Source organism: Anser anser, assembly GCF_964211835.1.
Source record: "Anser anser genome assembly, chromosome: 2".
Classification (NCBI taxonomy): Eukaryota; Metazoa; Chordata; class Aves; order Anseriformes; family Anatidae; genus Anser; species Anser anser.
In genome coordinates this window covers 75,650,684-75,671,306 of record NC_139721.1, presented here as the reverse complement: position 1 = coordinate 75,671,306, position 20,623 = coordinate 75,650,684, and the positions used below count along the sequence as shown (strand labels likewise).

At 42.0% G+C, this 20,623-nt stretch overlaps 1 protein-coding gene and 1 long non-coding RNA gene across 16 annotated transcripts in view; one reads left to right on the top strand and one right to left on the bottom strand.

Moving 5' to 3' along the window:
* Nucleotides 1-20,623, top strand: part of SEMA5A (semaphorin 5A) — a 412,186-nt gene that overhangs the window by 64,018 nt on the left and 327,545 nt on the right. For 8 of the 15 annotated variants that reach the window (XM_083823077.1, XM_083823078.1, XM_083823076.1 and 5 more), the window contains one exon: nt 8,767-8,873. The gene's annotated coding sequence lies outside the window, so the exon portion shown is untranslated. The other 7 variants (XM_083823080.1, XM_083823067.1, XM_083823079.1 and 4 more) reach the window with 7 other exon arrangements.
* On the bottom strand, nt 4,729-12,571 carry LOC310893727. Its single transcript, XR_014579247.1, has 3 exons — nt 12,431-12,571; nt 6,208-8,828; nt 4,729-5,695 (listed from the first exon to the last, which is right to left on the bottom strand). It is a non-coding gene; the product is annotated as an uncharacterized lncRNA (long non-coding RNA).

The following is a 20,623-nucleotide window of genomic DNA, read 5'->3' as shown; positions in this document are numbered from 1 at the left end:
TTGTGAAGCCTAGAACTGCATGCAGTATTCAAGGTGAGTCTGTACCAACGTTAAAGATAGTGGGGGAATCACCTTTTTTAACCAGATGGCTATGCTTTGTTTAATGCACCCCAAACTGCAGTTTGCCCTCTTGGCTGCCAGTGCACACAGCAGGCTCATGTGCCTGCTGTCACCAGCACCCCCAGGACCCTTTCTGCTGAGCTGCTCCCCAGCCATTCATCTCCCAGTCTGTACCTGTGTCTGGCAGTACTCATCCCAGGTGCAGAACCCATCATGTTCCTTTGTTGAACTTTTATGTTGATGATGATTGCCAAGTGCTTCAGTCTAGATCCCTATCTAGATCTCTATCTAGATCCCTGTGGAGGGCCTCTCATCCCTCCAGGGAATCCACAGCACATCCCAGGTTAGTGTCATCAGCAAGCATACTGAGGATGCACTCCACTCCTGCATATAGATCACAGATAAAAATGTTAAACAGGACTGGCCCTAGAACTGAGCCCTGGGGAACGTCACTGGCCAGATGTAGCCCTGTTTGTCACAACCCTTCAAGCTCTACCACTGAGCCAGTTCATCACCCAGAGTGGCATGTTCACCTCACAGTTGGACAATCTGTCCAGAAGGATACTGTGAGGGATGATATCAAAGGCCTTACTAAAATCCAGAAAGATTACGCCCGCTGCCTTCCCTTCACTCACCAAGTGAGTGACCTTATCATAGAAGGAGATCAAATTACTAAGGCAGGAATTTCCCTTGATGAATCCATATTAACTATACCTGATAACAGTTTTGTTCTTTAAATGCCTTTCAGTACGCCCCAGGACAATCTTCCCCATCACTTTTCCAGGGGCTGGGGTTAGACCAATAGGTCTGTAGTTTCCTGGGTCTTTTCTTGTGCCCTTCTTGTAAATGGGTATTACATTGTCTAGCTTCCAGTCAGCAGAGACCTCCCCAGACTCCTATAACCTTTGCTTGTTGAGGGGGGATCCAGCTGTAAAGTCTGCTAATTTTTTCAGCCCTCTGGGGCGAATCCCATCTGGCCCTATGGACTAATGAACATTGAGCTGATACAGCCATTCCCTTCCAACTCTGGTGACCACAGATGGAAAGTCACTGTTCCTCCAGTCATGGTCTTCCAAGTCTGAGGTCCAGGCAGATCTGTCATTACTATTAAATACTGAGGGGAAAGAAAAAAAAAAAAAGTCATTAAATGCCTCTGCTTTTTCATCATCCATACTTGTTTGGTGACTGTTCACTTCAAGTGCTAGTCCAATATTTTTCTTTGACCTCCCCTTCCTGTTGATGTACTTGAACAACCCTTTTTTGTTCTCTGACACCATAGTGGCCAGTGTCAACTCAAGTTGCATTTTGGCTTTTCTTGTTTTCTCCCTGTGGATGCAAACTGCAGATCTGTATTCCCTGTGAAGCCAGATCTTGCTTCCAGAGCTCATATATTTTCTTTTTCTGCCCTAGTTTTGGGCAGAGCTCCCTGTTCAGACAGAACAGTCTTCTGCCATGCTTGCTTGACTTGCAGCACAGTGGGATTGCCTGCTCTTGGGCTTTTAAAAGGTGGTTCTTGGAAAGCAACCAGCTTTCATGGACCCCTAAAACCTCTAGAGCAGATTGCCAGGGGACACTGCTGACAAGCTCATTATGTCCGAGGCAAAAACTTAGACCTTTTTTCTCCTTACACCAAAAATTTTGAACTCAACTGATTCATGATCACTGTCACCAAGACAGCCACCTGTTGTCATGTCACATCTCCCAAAATGCCTTCCTTATTCTCAAAGAGCAGGTCCAGCAGGGCTCCTTTCCTTGTTGGCTCATTCACTACTTGTGACAGGAAATTATCTTCAACATGCTTCAGGAATTTCCCAGCCTTGTTGCAGCAGTATGATATTCCCAGTTTATGTCTGGGAAGCTGAAGTCTCCCATATGGACATGGGCAAGCAATCCTGAGATTTCCCCCAACTACCCATAAAATAGCTAATCTGTGCCATCGTTCTGGGTGGACAGTCAGTAGCTGACACCCATGACAACATCTGCTTTGCTATCCATCCCCTTAATCCCCACCCAGAATAGATTAAGGAAATGGAAGCCTACCATGGGCTGGATGTCCATAAGTCATAAATCACTGGAGGCTAGCTGTATGTTTGAGTTTTTTTAAACTTTTCCTTAAGCATTGAAATTGGAGAACATCGGAGACAGAATACTTGGGCTAGATGGACTATTGCCCTATCCTGTCTCTTACACTAGAGATTCTGAGTGCTCTAAGTGAGGGTCTATCTGAATAATTTTTGGGGAAAGGATGGGTGGATTTCAGGCATGGTTCTGAGGAGACATTTATTTGTTCATACAATGAAGAGTGCCAGCTGTCTGCCTTTTTGCTTTCTCTTTACCCTTTCCTTTTTTGTACCTGGATGTTTTTTTTCATCTGCTTGCTTTTAATCTCTGCTTCTCTTTCATTTATTTTTCCTTTGTACCAAGTAGTGCTTGGGCCCTAAACACAAAACAGAAGTGAGCACCCACAACAGTATATACTCTGCTAAGAGTTTCTGGTTTTCCTTCTTTGCTCTTGGTTTTCAACTGTGGAGCTGAGCTGAGCTTGGTCTAGAGTCCTCAGTCTTCCAGCTATAAAGCACGATCAGGAGATGCCATAGGGGGAGCTTTGTAAAGAGTTACGATTCTCTTTTAATATTGGCCTTTGTTACTACTACTTTGTAGAACTTGCAGACCATTGTACACTTGTTCACCCAGTGTTTAGAGAAAATTGGTTTTGGAGCAATGGCACAGTCAGAGCTCCTGGTCCAGCATTAGTGGCTGACATCTCAGAGGGGTCCCATCAGACTTGTTTGCACTGTGACTGTAGTGCTTCTGCTACGCTTTCAGTGTTATGCTGGCAGTAATAAATGTTTGGAGGAAAAAAAATTTTTCCTGTTTTGATCCAGGCAACCATGGATTTTTCCAAGATGGAGCTTTTCTAATAAGGTCACCTTGAATTGAACTAACACAAACAAATAAGGCATTGATTAATTTTTAGAAGTGGTGTACTGCTTCCCTTTGAGTGGGTGGAATTAAAGTTGGCCTATGGAAAGCTTCATTGCAAATCCTGTGTTTAGTACTTGTTATGCTCTCATTCTTTTTAGGAAGTGTTTTAAGTTATATATATATATATATATATATATATTTACATGTATAGCACATTTTCCCCCTTCTTTATTCTGTAATAATCCAAAGGACTTTGGTAAAAGACATGGAATGTTTCTGAAATGAGACGGAAGACATTAATTTGGCTTCCACTCCTTGGTCTTGGCATTGAAAAAGTAATTCATTGGCAAGTTAAAATACTCCCTTTTAGTTCCCAATGACCTAAACTGGTTTAAGCCCGCAAACCATCAGTCTTTCTTCATTTTCCCTTCCTTTCTTGAGGCCATTGGTATTGATTTTATAACAAGCAGGGTCTGGTATCATCAAACCCAGCTGCACACATGCTGAGTGATTGCTGTGACATAACAAATTACATTTTCCACAGGATTTAGTTAAATGTGTTTTCGTTTATAATCTTACCCCCCAAAAAAACAACCGAAAAAAAACAATTAGTAGGACTTGTAGGACTTGTTCATTCCTTCAGCACTTCCTTCAGTTACAGGGAAGAGAGTTATAAGACAGAGGAGAAAATAAGTACCAAGAAAAGACATGTTTGTCAGGTAGCTAATTTCCAAGAAACCAAATGTACCCCTAAGGACCTTTTAGCTCGATATAGTTAAACGCTGCATTCCTAGATCCTGATGGTGGTGTAGGTCTCTCAGATCTCTGTATCTCTCCTTAGTAGCTAAACACCTATGGCTTCTTCTTATCACATTTGAAGAATTTAACAATGTTCCCAGGTAATCACAGCATGCAACTTTCAATCAGACAGTAGGACTGTTATTAATTATATATTAAATATGTAACGGTAAAACCCAGTGGTAGATCCAAGCCAAACCAGAGTCCTGTTGTGCTAAGAACAATGTGAGTGAATGCACACAGAGACATCAACTCTTCTGTTGTTTTCCAGGGCATGGTATTTATAGATGATGATGCAGTGTCAGCAGCAACCAGTATTGTGGTGCTCTTAAACAGATAAAAAACAAACTGTACTATTGGTGTGGCACAGTTATCAAACATAGAATATAGGTTATTTATCTGTGTTTTTGTCTAAGTGATCTGAATAGCAGAACTGAAAGGAAAGACATCATTTAAAATGAGAAAAGTATGGTTTGCTTTCCTGTTGTCAGCTAAGAAATCCAAAGAGTATTTTGCTACCCTTTAAGTCTTTCCTTGCTGATTTCTTTAGTCATATTGCTATATGTAATATGCATTTGAATTTTGTTTTGTCAGTTTATTCGTAAAGAATTCCAAGCAGAATATAATTGCTTCAGTCTTAGATGGTACTTTTTCACACTGTGTCACTTTTAAGACTTGCAATGTACTTCAAGATGTCACTGAATATAGTGGGAACTTTGAGCTCTGTTTATTTACAGTACCTACAATGTTCCTCTAATTGCAAATCCTATTGGTGTGCAAGAAAATGTAGGCACTTTAATTCCTTAAAAGGCTTTTGGTCATATCAACCTAGAAATGGTACAACCTGTTCTCACTCCCAGTGAAGTCAGAACAATCTTCGCCAAGTATTTGCTCTTGACCAAAACTTCAAAAATGTTTATAGATGCTCTTGTTGCATCTAGCAGGGAAGAAAAATCCTGTTGAGTTAGCCACGTGAAGGCTCTTCCTGGTACTGTGCTGTAAAGAATGTCCAGACATTCCCCATCCCAGCTCCATGCCTGCTGACCCTGGGAACATCAGCCGTTAAATGTTGAATAGAAGTATTTGGAAACTATGTTAGTCTTGTAATTTCCTCAGATGTTGAGAAATAAAATTATATAAACAGCCGTATTGTATCAGTTCAAATTTCTTTTGGTCACAGCAGCAGATTGAAAGCAAATGGTCACAAAAAACTTTTCCAAATGATGTGCATTTTGCCTCAAACTGTAGCACATCTCTTCCCTCTTTAACAACAACAACAACAACAAAAAACACACCACCACCACCAAAAAAAAAAAACCTAACAGTTTGAGTAGTTTAGAAAACCAATAGTTAATACACCTAGACCAAACCTGAGTTACTACTCTGAACTTCCTGAACCAGCAAAAAGGTGACAAAACTTACCATCTGTATTTTGGAGCTGCTCTCCGCTTAGTTCCTCTAAGTGAGGTTGCTTACTGAGACCACTTCTCTTTAAAAAGATTGTCTACATGTGGCTATCCTATACAAAAATCTCGGCCTTGTTGTCCCTGCCTCTTACAGTGGTGCCTCACAAATCAGAAGAAGGGAAATCAGGGAGAACAAAGATGATGATAGAACGTATTTATTTGCTGGTCTTTCATTATACTTTGGGCATACATGTTTGCTTTGTTGCTGTAGTTTCAGAAAAATAATATATCTAATAAAAAAAGGTGTAGGGCACATATTGCTGAGTGTATGGAAAGCAGGAGGTTCTGAGGGTTTCACTATTCAGACATAAGAGACAGTTTAGGGAATGCAGGCTTCAGTAGATCTTCTCAGGGAGCTGCTTGCTTCCACATACAGCAGTTACAATGTTGCATTTGCTTCTGTGCCATGGAGAAATTGGTTCATAAAACCCTTCCAGAACGTGATGCTAATGAATAGATATATTTATTTATTTTTTACTAGATGATTGATCATGCCACAAACAGAAGCTGCCAATCACCTACAATGTCCAGTGCCTGCTTGCTTTGGGCTGCAGTTGGATGAAAATGCTATTTTTTGACTCCTTTTTTTTTGTTGAGATCATGCAAGTTCCACCCCCCCCCCCCCCCCCCGCCCCCCAACACTTGTTGACTGAGTCCTGTTTTTAACACTTTCTTTTTGGTAACAGAAGGAACTGTTTATCAGAATAAAGACAACAGCACTAGCCATGTAGTTCTTATGTATTTTTGGTCTGCTTCACTCTTGTCTTTTTAATTAGATTGTCTGTCCACAGCTGCCAAAACCAATTGAAATCTGTCACTTTAATGCAAATTAATGGTTTTGTTATGCTACAACTACTTTAAAAATTTCAGCCTTTAAAGTCTTTGTAAACGTATGGCTGATGAAGAAAGCAACAGTGACCAGCCTTATTTTGATATGTAGGTTGGTGCACATACTTACCCCTTCACAGGCCCCCACTTTCTGCTCTGAATAAAGGAAGTCCATTAGAGATGAGGTACTTCAAGGTGCGTACACATTATAGTCTCGGTCTCCTTTTTGTGTCTTCTGGTAGTATTTAAAGCACAATGATGGACTTACAAGGTTAACTTAATTTCAGTTTCTTTAATCTAGCACGGTCTCTTATATGAACTCCAAATCTCCTTATGTAGAAAAAATAAAACCTCGGTAATCTCAGTGGAGCTGGGATAACTGGAAAAAAAAAAAAACAACACAATGGTTCTTGCTCTTTGACAGTATGGCTGAACATCTCTCCTCCTGCTAAGTCTTTCGGAAGGAGGCTTGACTTCTGAAACTTTGGGTTTGGAGAATCAAATTCTGAGTTCCTGGAGCTGACTCAGGCTTGGTGTTCTGTGCTTTAGAGCAGTCTCCTTCACCTATTCATTTGTCCAGCCAAAACTACAAATAATTAACCCACAGTATTTTCAATGGAGCAGTTTTTATTAATCAAAATACAAAGAAAATCAATTAAAACATTTTGAATACAATGGATCTGATTTAAATAATGTTGATAATTACAACTGTTTCAGGCTATGGAAAGCAATATTAAATGAATTTAATAATTCAACTCATACCCAACATCTGATGTTAGCAGAAAGCTAAGGGCAAGAAGTCAAACACTCAAGTGTTAGGTAGCACTAGAATTAGGATCACCCAGCGCATATTAATTCTACCTTCCTGTGACACTGCTGCTTCCTATTTTCTCTCATTGAGGAATGACAGCTTCCTGACAAAGCCATTATGTGGGTTGACTTATGCAGATTTTAACGGAAGAAGAACATATAATAGGAAATGGCTGTACACTGTTAAATGGACTGGCTGCAATGAACAGATGCACTATACTTTTCTAACGAAGTTCTCAACCACTTAGGAAGTGATGGGATGCCTTTGTTCTGAGCATCACTTTGGGACAGAGGCTGCATAAAGGCTACAAGTACAGCTGCAGAGAGTTTAGTTCAATGCGGATCTTGCACAGTGGTGGTGTTGTGTCACTGGACCTGTGGTCTGTTCTTCGTGTTGCTGATAGGTGACTTTTGAAAAACATCAGAAAATGATACATGTGCACCATATGGGAGGGATTTGGGGCAGGGATCAGATGTAAACAGGGTTATTAACAGCAGTTAATAAATGATGTGAGACCAATACCCACTGTCCGTAATTCACGGCCTGCAGCATCTGCTGTTATAAAAGACACTTGGTAGGGCAATGTCCCTTGCATATGGTTGACACTTAGATGTTTGACCTTGAACACAGACAGACAGAACAGAGCTGCTAAATCCAGAAGCGCAGCAAAAACTTTGCAGAGCTGCTTGCTGGGCTTCCTTTCAAATCTGGAATGAAGTGGGCACCTCATTACACTACTATCGCCCTATTCTGCTATGAATTAGACTAATGATGGCACAGAAGACCAGACTTTGAGGTGGATGTTTTAGTATGAAAGTAGTCAGCAAAGTAAACTCAAAAGGCTTTTTTTTTTTGTGTGTATGTGTTTCTAAGTGATAAGCATTAATTAGCTTGAATTTATTTTCTCTTTTGTCTTTGCCTAACAGTATTTCTATAGAAACTTTCAAATTGTTAGGCATTGTGTTTTAACAGTTCCAGACTAAAAAGACTGGTTGCAAATCATACAATCGAGTTTATTTTTATTTATTTATTTATTTTTTCCTTACAGGCAACTGAACAGAGTGTAGGAGCAAGAGTGGAAAATATCATTAGGATTGGACCTGTATTGCTGCTGTCCCGTTCCACACAGCGCTCCTAATTGCCTGCCGCTCACTGCTTGTTTGGTGTGCTTTCATGGGGTAAATCAGATTTAGGGCTATTAATGCTTCATCAGAGTGCCACAGAAATACTGCCTGAGAATGAGGGCTACACAGCTGGTTTAGATCTCTTCTAAAATTTGTGATGTTCTAATTCTGTGAAGGCAGGAGTTATGCCAAGTATCATCTCTACCCACACTGCCCCTAAACGACCAGCACAAAAGCCTGAAGTCTAATTAAGCTCTATATTATGTGCTTTCAACATCTGTCAGTGATAAGTTCATATGTATGTACCCCTTGTCCAAATCCCACTCGTACTGCTGGTGACATAGAAACACAGGGTTCCACTATTAATGATCATGGACCTGCAGACAGAGAGGAACCAACTAATGGATTGCTAAATTCACACCCTAGCTTGATGTAAGGAGGTGTCTTGGGCTTAAAAAATTAAGATGAAATTAAATTAACCTATATAAGAAATCTGTGCAAGGCTGAAGACAACAGAATGTATTATCATCCGAAGGAGAGGTAAAGACATACTGATATCTTTATAATGTATTAAATAAAAAAATTCCTGAATCTAGATTCAAATGTAATTGATTCTATGTAGATTTGTAACTTTTCATAAATTCAGTCCAAATTCTGGCCTATTTAAGAGACCAGAGTTATAAATATTTCCTATTATTTCTATTCCTTGCATTTCTTGATTTATCCAAGGCGTTCTTCATTTTCACCTTCGCAGGTAAGGACCTCCTCACCTTCATTCTTGCTCTTCATTTTGAACACGTCAGTTCAGAGAAGTGGCTGAAAGACAGAAAAACACAGACACAAAAAATTGTTTGACTGCAGGTATTCATTGTAAAATATTCCTCTTTTCCTAGAGATGATATGAAGGTGAATCAGGAAATGGATGGCATTTTCAGGTCACATGAGTCAGTACCTCAGAATTCATCATTTTCACCAAATATCCGACTGCTTTTAAGGACTTGAAGTTAGACGGCCCTTATTTAATGCTGATATAACAACTCCTTTAACTGCCTTATCTGTCAGAGACTTTAATGAAAAGAAAGAAGCAATTACCAAAATGAGCTCATAGAACACATTTATAAATGCAAGTGCACATTTGTTTGTTTTATAGTTGCGTTGAAAATATCACCTTAAGCATTTCTTATAAAGAGTCTTAATCATACAAATACCATGAGAAATACTGCTTTATTCTCTCTTTTGATCACAAACAGTAAATAAAAACTCATCAGAAGCACACCTAGCTCTCAAAAGTCAAGTAATTTAGAATCTCATCTCACTGTTCCTAACTCAGAGATATTACAGCTGCTAGACAGCGTAACCTTTAGATACAGCACATAATGTGAGGCAATCATCTGACAAAAACAGGAGAGAGTTTGCAACTCTGACATTTATTTCCCTGTGATTTAAAGCAAGTATTGCTACGGTGTCTTTTACTAAGACAAATAAAATTTTTGCTCAGTCTGGACTTGTCTAATGTCTGCTACTGAGAACATGCTACTAGGGATACATGGCTATAGCCTTGCCTGTCCTGCTTTTTAACAACATACTTCCCTGCTGGAACTGCCTGAGGATAGCAAATTTCAATTCGCTGGGTCACCTACTTTCCTGGGGTGGAAAAGATGTTCATGGTTTTACACATAACAACATCAGAAGCCCCTGACATTTAAATGCAGCAGGGTCACGGTGATCCAGCCGTGGAGGCTGACTTTGCCAAATACAGGTGGGAATGCAGAGCACTCACACCGTGGAAATGCAGCTGGCCAAATGCTTTACTGTATCTCAGTGGGAAAGAAGGAAGAGACAGCAGTGTCGACCTGATGAACAGGTCTCTCAGCAAGGCTGCATAAGCGAGGTGGACTCAAGATACAGGACTGAACAGACGCTGGGTTCTTTAGAACTGGTTCGGGAGAGGGTTCACGTGTGCCATACTCCTGCTGGTCTGCTCGGGGGAGTTTGCAGTTATCGGGAGAGTTTCTTCTGAGTAGCAGATGATGTGATTGCAAAAAAAAACAAACAACAACTGGTGTTTCCAATGGAGTGAAAAAAAATAATGCAATGGCAATAAAGCCTTTGAACTCTGGTGTTGTGAAGCAAGCTGGGATTTTCACCATGATTGAAGCATAGAGCACAGCTCAAGGCTTAGTTTGAAGCTAACTCCTCCTTCCCTCTTTTTTTTTTTTTTTTTTCCCTTTTAACCTAACAAACTTTGTGCTTACAGTGCCTGACTGTTTTCCTAAATGATGAAAGACAGACCTACTATTCAAGGTGCTCTTGATGAGTAGTGTGGAGACAGGCCTTCCTTTACACTGTGGCTTTCCTACCTGAACAGATGGAAATCCACCCCCTTTGCTGCTTTCTAACGCTCCTTATATCCTGGCACCACAGGGAGGAGCTGAAACCTGGCTTCCCACCAAGCTGGACGAAAGCCTGAAGGTGCTGTGCAGCCTTTCCTCTTCCAACTGCACTATCTGACTTCATGCTGCCACCCTGTAACATCCAAGGCTCTCTTTTCTTGTAAGCAAGGATCAAGAATTAGTGTCAGCAAGAAATATAATGGCAGGAAAATAGAGGGCAAAGGAGGAGGAGGTCCATACTGGAAGGAAGGCTGGATGGAACTGGGACTTGGTCCTGTGAAGGTTTTTTTCTTCCTTAGATCATACAGCAGCTGCTTCTTTCTTCCCTATACTCAGCATAAGACATCTGGATTACAATAGGGTATCCTTTCATATTTTGGGTGTAGTAGCACATAGAGGCTTAGCCTGGGACTGAGACACCACAGTGCAAGGTACCTGTACAGACACCATCCAAAGAACTAGCTCCTGATTGCATGGGTTTATTATAATTATAGTATGTCTAGGGATTGTTTTGCCTAAAATTGCTTGTCATGCTCTCTCAACTCATCTGATTTAACTCTGCACTTAGACATAGAGTTTGAATTATGTTACATTTGGTAGCTTTAGTTCAAATATGGTTGATCTCGTGACCAGTTTCATACATCTTAGATCTTTGACCATGAGCTTCTCAAAGTAAAATCAAGTGGCATATCATTAATCATTGACTTCACCGTTGCTCTTGCCTGAGGTTGGTGGTTAGTTATAAAGCACATGACTTAAAACCTCTGGAGCTGATATAAAGTACGATTTCAATGTAGTTTTTCTTAGGTCAGACTGTATATCATTAACCAGGTATCATACTATAGCTATAAAAGTCTCCTATTTATTTATTTATTGTTTTAACATGCGTACCCATTCTTTCATAGCCAAACTGCAGAGGGATTTTTAGGGGCTAAAGTATGCAAGTATGCATCACTCCAGAATGCTATTTATTTGTTTATTTATTTATTTATTTCTGGCAGTGGGTTTTGCCTACACTGTCCCTACCTTTCATTGCTGAAGTACTGATATATATATATCAGTATATATATATACTGATATATATAACATATATATATTATGATATTATATATATTTCTTTCAGCAGTTAGAAGAACAAACGTATCTCCTATTTAAAAAGTCTAAAGCTATTGTAATAGATGAAGACATAGACAAAACATGAGACTTTCTGATGTCGACAGACATCTTGAAAAACACGGCAAATAAGTTAATGGGGTATGTATATGAATCATCCTATATCTGCAGTTACTTTGATAGCACTTTTCAGTTGTTTAATGGATTCTTAGAAATATTTTCTAGAGATGAGGAAATTTCACAGGAAAGTGATGCTGCATAAATATGCATTACATTGCTGCCTTACAGAACAGTATCGTTACAACTAAAGAAACATCCTTGACTCTCAGGGTTATATGACTGTGATGGAAAAAAATTTTGGCCTTTGGTATTTTTTGTGCCTTTTTTTCTTTCATACCAAGAAACAATCAGTAAGGATGTTCCAAATTCCTGAGCTTCATTTTTAATGGTAATTACAAACTTTCATTAACATTTCTCCTTGAAAATGTTTCTTTTATCATGTAGCCAAAGTTGCATTCTCTCCTGAGCTGGATGTTTCAAGCTCTTTGGCTTTGCAACCTTTTGGCGTGCAGATAAGTTTTGACTCTAGCTGTTTTAATTAAGTATATTTTCATGGGATTACTCTAGCGTGGATCAATTCCACGTTTTTGTTTGTTTTAATAAACTCTCACTGCTTTTAGCCGTCTAAATGGAGGTCTCGCTGCAAACAGCACAAGCCAGTTTGTGCTGCGGTTCGTAGCAGAAACATGCAAATGCTGCCATGAGAGAGAGGAGGAAATAAAAAAAGAAAAAAAAAAAAAAAAGCTTTGATGGCATTCATTAAAACATACGGACGAACGAAAACAACCCTGAGCCTTAATACAGATGTGCGGGCTGCACCGAAAGGCACGCAGCGGGAGCTCAGCCACGTACCTGGGGAAGATGCCTCGGTGCCACGTCTCCCCGGCCCGTCCACGCCGCCGGCCCTCTCCGGCACCCTGTGGGGCTGACACGTCGCTCTGTGCTCCAGGGGAAGGGGCGGAGAAACCATCTAATTCTTCCCAAAAATGCCCCGGAGGGGCCGGGGCTCCCGCTGCCCACGGGCTCCGCGACCCCCGGGGTCCGGGGCAGAGCTGGGGGGGGGGGTCCCGCACCCCTGGCTCCCCTTCACTTCTCCCTGCAGCGCTTCCCCCGGAGCCCCTTGGGGCTGGGAGCCCCCCTAGGAGCCCAGCACCCCCGGAGCTGCCCCTGTCGGGGCGAGGCAAATCCCTGCCCTCCCCTCACCGCCAGCGTTTGCTGCGCTTTGCTCTGGGGCGCCCCTGCTCTCAGACCCGACCGCAGGGAGCAGCCTCGGGGCATGCTTTTTTGAGCTGCGGTAAGTGCAAGGGAAATAAATAAATAAATAAAAATAAAAACGCAGAAACCAAACCCCAAGCGCAAACATTTCGCTCAACCGGTTGCAACTTCTCGGCTGGCCCGGAGGGGGGAGCAGGGGGAGGAAGGGGGGGGAGCGGTGCGGGGGCTCCGTGCCCGGGGCAAGGCGGGGAGCGGGGGGACGGGGAGGGACGGGGGGTGGCCTCAGCATCATCTCCCCCCGGGGCTGCCGCTGCTCCGCCCCGCCGAGGGGCGCTGGGGGTGCGGCGGCCGCGCCTCGAACTTGGTGGGGGCGAGCGGGGAGAGGCTGCGGCCATGGCGCCGTGAAGCGGTGGCGGCGCCGCGCCGGGGAGCGGGGCACGGCGCGGCGGTGGTGGTGGTCGGCACGGCGCTGCCCTACGGTGCCTGCAGGTAAATCCCCTCCCCAGCCGCCCACCCGGCCCCCTTCGCTCCCTATCCCCCCCCGGTGCGGAGCTCGGGGAAGGGGCGCGGGGATGCTTTGGCGCATCCCCCCAAAACCCCGTCCGTCCCCGGTGCCGGCAGCGGGACCCCCAGGAGTGGTTGCACGGGAGCCCCTCGCTTTGCCGGGGCGCCCCCGGGGGGCAGGAGCCCCGGGTGGGCTCTTGGGAGCCGCAGCGGCCGGTGCCGGCAGGGGGAGCCGGGGGCCAGGCGGAGAGGCGCTGGCGGGGAGCGGAGCCCCCCCGGCACCCGGCTTTCCCCGGGCACTGCTCGGCGCAGCTCCCCCCAAAGCCCCAGGAGGAGCAGGGTTCCCCCTAAAGGCTGCGCTGGTTTTGTCCCGGAGAAGGAAAACGGGGCCGAGCGGGGCGCCCCCGGACTTTTATCCCCCTGGGGTGTCCCTCGGTACTTGTGTTCGGCTGGCGAGGCTCCGGTCCGGGGCGGACCTGAATTTTGGCACTTGGCGAAGTGCAGCCTCGGAGTTGGCGTTCCCCAACCGCGCAGGAGGCGCCCCGGTGCGTTCTATCGCTCTTTAATTTCGCGAGGATTGCTCCACCGGATTACTCCAGCGGGTAAATGACAGCTGTCAGGCTTTGTCGTGTCTGTCCGGATGGAAGAGTGCGGGGCAGATTGTCGCGGCGCTAACCTCCCGGGGGGGGGGTGGGGGGGGGGGCTGTCAGTGGCACCCGGCCCCGTAACGCACCGTGCCCTGCTGCCAGCGCCTGCACGCAAACGCGCCCTGGCAAAGAGAGAATCTGCAAGACTGCAGCCAAGGAAAGCATCCTGAAACTGAAAACTTGTTATAGTATAATAGCGTGCTTGAGCAGCCTCAGGATAATTTACAAGAGCGTGTTTTCTGAAAGCAAAACGCTTCTTTTCTAATTTTCATTTTTATCAAGACTAGGATAGTGCTAGCCCAGCCAGGGCTCTGTGAAACTAGAATAACTAGATTTTTCCTAATGGAACTTGCACTCGGGTCTTAACTGTAGCACTTTTGGCATCTTTGGGCTGGTAGGTAAGTAAGGCTCTGACACAATTTAGAAAAGTTTGATTAACTAAGAGTCGTTGAACTCGGTGATGTCACATCTTTGCACGGAGGGACTAATGGGTACTCGATCAAAAGCGCGTTGCTGTTTGTAAAGGCTAAGATATGGCCTTAAGTGCTCAGTCTGGTGAGAGAGATTTTTGGTAGCCTGCTGTATTTTGTGCTGTGTTCCTACCTTCCTGGCCAGCATTTAACTTCATTACGCTTACTAATGGGTTCATCTTGATTCCTAATTTTAATGTTGAACAGCTGCGAGAGGTCCCGCTGAGAGCAAAGGCTTCGCTCCGGAGGGTGGCAGTTTATAAACACAAAATACTGTTTTGAACTAAGTAGTGTAAATGCGTGCTTTTAAGTTGTATCCTACCTTCCTTAGGATGTTGTAACAGAGTTTTGTTTTGACTGAGAAAGCTGAAGGCATTGATATCAGTAGTGTCTTATTGCTTTTAATCTTTAACCAGTGCTGTTTTCTTAAAATATTTGCAAGTAGTAGGAGTGCTTGTGCACTTTGTAATGACCCATAAACTTTGGTTATAGCAGGTTTGTTGTGCTGATTTCCTGTTGGGCAGGCATGCAGAGGGTGGTAACTATCTATTCCTGCTGTTTTCAGAAGGAAAAAACCTTGGTTTTGGTGGTGGTATTTTTTTCCCTCCCACAGGCAGCTCATGGAAACCACGTGGATTTTAACTTGTGTTGATGTAGTCCTATACACGTACAGGACTACCACTGAATGAAGTTCATTACTTTCCAGTGAGTAAACTATTTATTACAAGCCGTAAATCACAGAAATACGACTGAAGCCTCCTGCAAACTTTATTCTCTGTGTCAGAAGTTGTGTGAAGGAATTCAGCGCAGGAACAGCTGAGTGCCTGGGCGAGCAGGGGCAGACCCTGTCCGTGCTCTATGATTCGAGGGTTGCCTCGTTGGGCGCTGCCAGGGCTCATTTCTGTGCTGTCGGATGACACGTAAGTGGCTAACTGATAGTGCTATCAGTTTCTTGGAGGTGTGTACTGCCAGTTGCTACTAGGGGTGTGTGTGCAATCTGATTCCGTGTTACTTAGCGTGAGGCAGTACCTCGTAATTAGTTAATATGTGTAACGACTGAATTCTGAATAGCAGTGATATGAGACGTAGCTGTAGGTTTAACATCTGGTTTATGAAATTTTGATATCATCTCAATACCTGGTAATACATGCTCTGAAGTTGCTATAGCTTCTGAGATAAATTAGTATTGCTGCTGCTGTAATTATGAGAAGCAGCATTGAGGAAGTTCTAATGTTCTGTGACATGGTTTTATGGAGATCTTTATTGGGAGTTCTTGTCAACGCTAAATTTTCTCCAAATTATTGTTAATCAGTCTGTTTCTCTTCATTATCATCTTTTTATCCTCTTTTGCATGTGTACACGTTCCTCGTTGAAGTTACAAACTAGACATTTGGTCTCACCTAATGTGTGTGGTAAAACTGTAGCTGACTCAAAATAATAGCTTGTCTTTTTATCAAACAATTTTCAAACAAACCCTTCTGTGATATGTAGCTTTTGTCAACTGTTTCTGGTAGGCTAGTTTTAATTTGGAGGCTGCAGCACTGCAGCTGTGACCTGTAAAAGACAGGTGGCAGTCTGCTCTCTGTAATTCCTCCAGAAACCTGCTGAATTTCACAGCTTGAATCGTGCAGGTTAGGTATAGTTTGCTGTTAAAGCTGTTGCTGCTAAAACAGCGAACTGTTTTCGTAAAAGACTGGGGATTTTATTTTAGTTTGCTTCATAAGTGTGTCGAATTATTTGTTTAAGAACTTTGCCAGGTTGCATTGAAGTATAGCGCATTTGACTAACATTTGTCAGGAAGATAGCAAATGTAAACCAAGTTAATGACCGCAAAACTGCAGCCTAATTAGTGTCTTGCTCTTGATTTTGCTAGAAATGTATGTTCCAAAGTATAAGGCATGTAAATCTATTGCTGTTTGGTGGATTTGTTCATGTATTTGTTCTCAAATTTGCCTCTTCTCCGAGGTGCTTTGACACAGTCCAGCTGTTTGCTGCATAAATCAATTCTGTCTCTATACTCATTATTTTTGTGTAAATACATTAATAAAATCGGGGACCACTTCGAAAGAAAGCTGTATTTGTTTTCCAAAGTATATTAGGAAATCAGGTAACTTCAGAAAGGAGCTGATGTTTGTCGGTGGTGGTAGCAGAATGCTGGAATTGGCATAAAATCTGCATTGAGGCCTTTGCAGATGAAATTTTTGAGTTTCACTCAAATTTCAAAACCATCTTTTTGAAGGTTATCTTTTCAAAGAGTTTGATTTATTTTAGCAGACTTTTAAGTTTTGTGTAACAAGTCAGCTGCACTGTCACTTCCAAACTTATCTCTGTTGAGCTCATCAGTGTTATTAAATTTCTGTGTAATAACAAAATGGTACAGATTTTCACTACTCCCATTTTTGAAATCAGGACATCTCTCTGAGCTCCAGTATACCTTGGAGTTGTTGGATCTTCCGTTACTGAAAGAACTGGTCAGTATTTTCATGACTGGAGTTTCTACCAACCCAATAATGTAATGGAATTTTTTTCACTTGGAGGACATTGATTGAATAGCTGTGAATCTTTGGCATATATCTTACTGATTTTGAACGCATTGCTAGACGAACAGTAACATGCAACTCGTTAGCAGTATTTGGTTTAGGAGAAGCTTACAGAAACTATAACTTTAAGAAAGCTGAAATGCAGCCTGTTGCTGTCCTGTGTCTCTGTAATGTTGGGGATGCTTTCTGAGGCTTTACAAAATAGACTCCAACTCATTCACTGGGTGTATGTGATGGCTGCAGGGTTGGTTTACAATGCAAGTTGGATGTCTTGAAGAAATACTGCAAATTGTGGAGTTTTCCCACTTCCTTTTCCCTACGCCTTCTCTGAATGTCACCATTGAGCTCCTTTCTCTGCTTTTCTCTAGGTAGAAGATCAGAGCACCACTGAAATGTGCTTTCAGATTAGAATTAGCTGTAACTGTGAATCAGGAACAATCACTAAATTTAACAAAAAGTCTGGTATAGCTAGAGAGAAAGTACTTTAATAATTTTGGGCTCAGTTCTTCTTGCCTAAAGTACCGTTGTTGCTGAATCACTTGTTTCTATTGCTGGGGAACTCTACAGGTAAAGGTATGTGAATGAATATTTGTCCTGTAGTTTTAAAAAAATAATCAGGCAGTTTTTATGCTTGAAAAAACAGAGCACAGAACCTCAGAAACTCCTTTTTTTTTTTTTTTTTCTTCTTCATAATCTGGATCATTTCATAATCTGGATCATTTCAGTGATATGTTTTTAATGGAAGTCCACTAGCATTTGCATTGGCCCCAATGATTATGAAGCTTACTGTATGACCTCTGCTGAAATGGCCTGGTGTGGGAGTAGGCGTACAGGATGGAGCCCTTTCTATTGACCTTGTCCAATAGAAGTGCAATTGGACCAATGTTGAATACTGAGGAAAACTCCTGGCCTCGCCAGTTACGAGAGGATACATCGTGTATTACCTTGTGTGTCCTTCTTTACTAAGTCAGAGTCAAAACTGAAGGCTGTGGGAAGATATTGCATTTTGTGCATAGTCAATGGCTGCTCTTTTCTGTGATGGGCTTCCTGGCAGGTTCTTCAAAAAACACCAGTGCATCTGGGCTGGTGTGTCCCTTAATCTGGGTTCTGTTATTGATGTTCTCATCTGTTATACCTTGTTCTGCTTCTTACGCTGAACTCACAGTAAGGTTATGTGGTTATTTTATTGGATTACTATCAAAAACAATGGTGGTGGTAGGATTCTAATTTTTATCTAGCTTCTTTCACTCCAGTCTGTACTTTTCCTTGCTCACTTTTTCTAAGCATTTTTTTTTTTCCTAAGCAATGATATCAAAATATTAAATAAGAATGTTTAGGAGAAAGTAAGTGTGCAAAATAATAGTAAAATCACTATTAGCATCTGATGCTGTATTGACCAGTGTTGCACTGTGGGACCAATAGTGTAGCCAACAGATAGGATTTCAGCTTTGGAAAGGAACAGAGAGGGCTGTTTTCTGACAGTGCTCTTCAAGGCATATCATCCTGTGGTAGGCTAGGCATCTGAACAGTCAGGCTTATGAACTAGCTGTGAAGCTGAAGTAGCTAAAGTTGGTGTGGGTAGTGTTGGTGTCTATTGTACCTGTTTCTGATGCTGTAAATCCACATCCTCTCTTGCTTGCTAAAATACTTAGAGAAAACAAACAAACAAACAAAAAATCAACAACAACAGAAAACTTTTTGTCTTCTAATGAAAGCTTCTTCTTGTGACCTGGCGGTCCTTGAGTGCTGTGTTCCCCAAGGGCAGGCAGTTATAGGTAGAGAATACTCTCAGTAAGAGAGTTTTGTTGTAGTTTGTCATTCTTTGCTATTCTGCGTCTTTATGTCGCTCAGTTGTCTACTGGGTCCTTTTAGTTGTGCTGAAGTAACTCTTTGTGTGGATCTGTACTGTAAGCAATATTAGGGAATGGATCCTCTTAAAAATGTTTTATTTTTTTCCTCTTTCAAGTACCCATGGCTGCTGATCTCAGTAAGGCCCCATAGGCTCTGATCTCAGCATGACTGAGGGTGGGGAATGAATATTGCCATAGGAGAAAGGAGGGGAGAGGAAAACCGGGTATGTGGATAAAAAATTACGATTAGTTCCTCAAATAACAATGAAATTTAGGACTGGTAGAAGAATTCTGGGAGATTTTGCCTCAGTCATTTAAAGTGTATTGATATAGCCTTGTTTTACACTATTTTTATATGATGCTACAGGCTCTCTTGTGCAGATTGCAAATGGACTGAGACCCAGACATATGCTGGTCTTCACCAGGAGTCTAAATTCATCTGCTGAGGACTGAGGTATCTGAGATGCAATGCCTCATTGCATTGCCCTTGAATGTGTCAGGAAAAGGAGAAATTCAGGGTAATAACCTGTTAAAAACTGGAGCTCAGTCTTCCAGAGCTTGTCTGTCAGACCTTACTCTGTTGAAAAATGATAATGGATTCTGCTGGAATTGGTAGCATAAAACGACATAACTGTTCTGAAAATCTACTTTGATTTGCCAAAGGCATGAGGTCATGCATACAGATTTAGGGATGTGTGATTGGTGAAGAAGTTACAGTTTGTGAGGAGAAAAGCTTCTTTTGATGGATGTGGGTATGAGTCCCAAAATGCCATTAACGTGAGCCCTGGAGACTTGTTGTAAAGATTGGTCAGGGTCTACAGGCTCACCCGAACTGTCCAATAGAATTGCAAAACTTTCCAAATGATCTTCTGTTGCTTTTGTGTCTGCATAAACTTTGACTCCTTACCTGAAGAACTAGATATGACTTCAAAATTGAACATAAAGCAGTGCACCCTGGGCATCATCCTTTGTCTGGCAGTAAGTAATCAAAAAAAAAAAAAAAAAGGTAGCTAGCAACAATAGCAAAAAGCGAGACCTAGGTTCTACATCAGAATCACTGTTCTTTTTGTGGTGCTTGTCTGTTGTTTTAAACTAAATTTACGTTCTGGGTGGAGGGGCTCATTTTCTTCCTTCAGTTATCTTCTCTACAAGTGAGTTTGCAACTAGCTTTTGGAATAAAATGCCATTTTTGCTCTCATCTATAATTGGCAGGAAAAATTGTTCTGCAAATTTATTTAAACTGAAGGCCAAGGAAATCAGCATCAGGGTTTGAAGAAAAACAGTCTTGAACTACAGGTAAACACTTAATTCTGATATTTGACTCGAGTCTTTGTATTTCTCTCTCAAACCTAAAATCATGAAGTGCTCTGAAAATAACTTGAGCAATGTATTATTTTTCCTTTGAATACCTATATGAACACATTGTCCACAGTGGTCTGTCTGCCTCTCAGGAAACACGTATTAGTCTTTTTATAGGATGAATGCTGACAAAGCTTGTTCTTGAATTTCAACTGCAGAGGTGCTGTACTGTAATTTTTTTTAGAAGTTTCTTTTTTTTTTTTTTTAAAAGTACTACTTTGTAGGGATATATTACTAACACTTTAATACAAGGAGATGCAGTATTTTCATAACTTCAGATATAGGGAGTTCAGTTTGTTTGCAAAGAACTATTCATGAGGTCGACTTACCATTTTGATGTATTGTGAATTATTTGCTGTAATCAGACTTGGTTCATAATTGCACGTCAAATTGTTAAATTTGTAGATTTGACATTCCCCATGTAAAAGTACATTATAATAGACTTTTTTTTTCCTGTTAC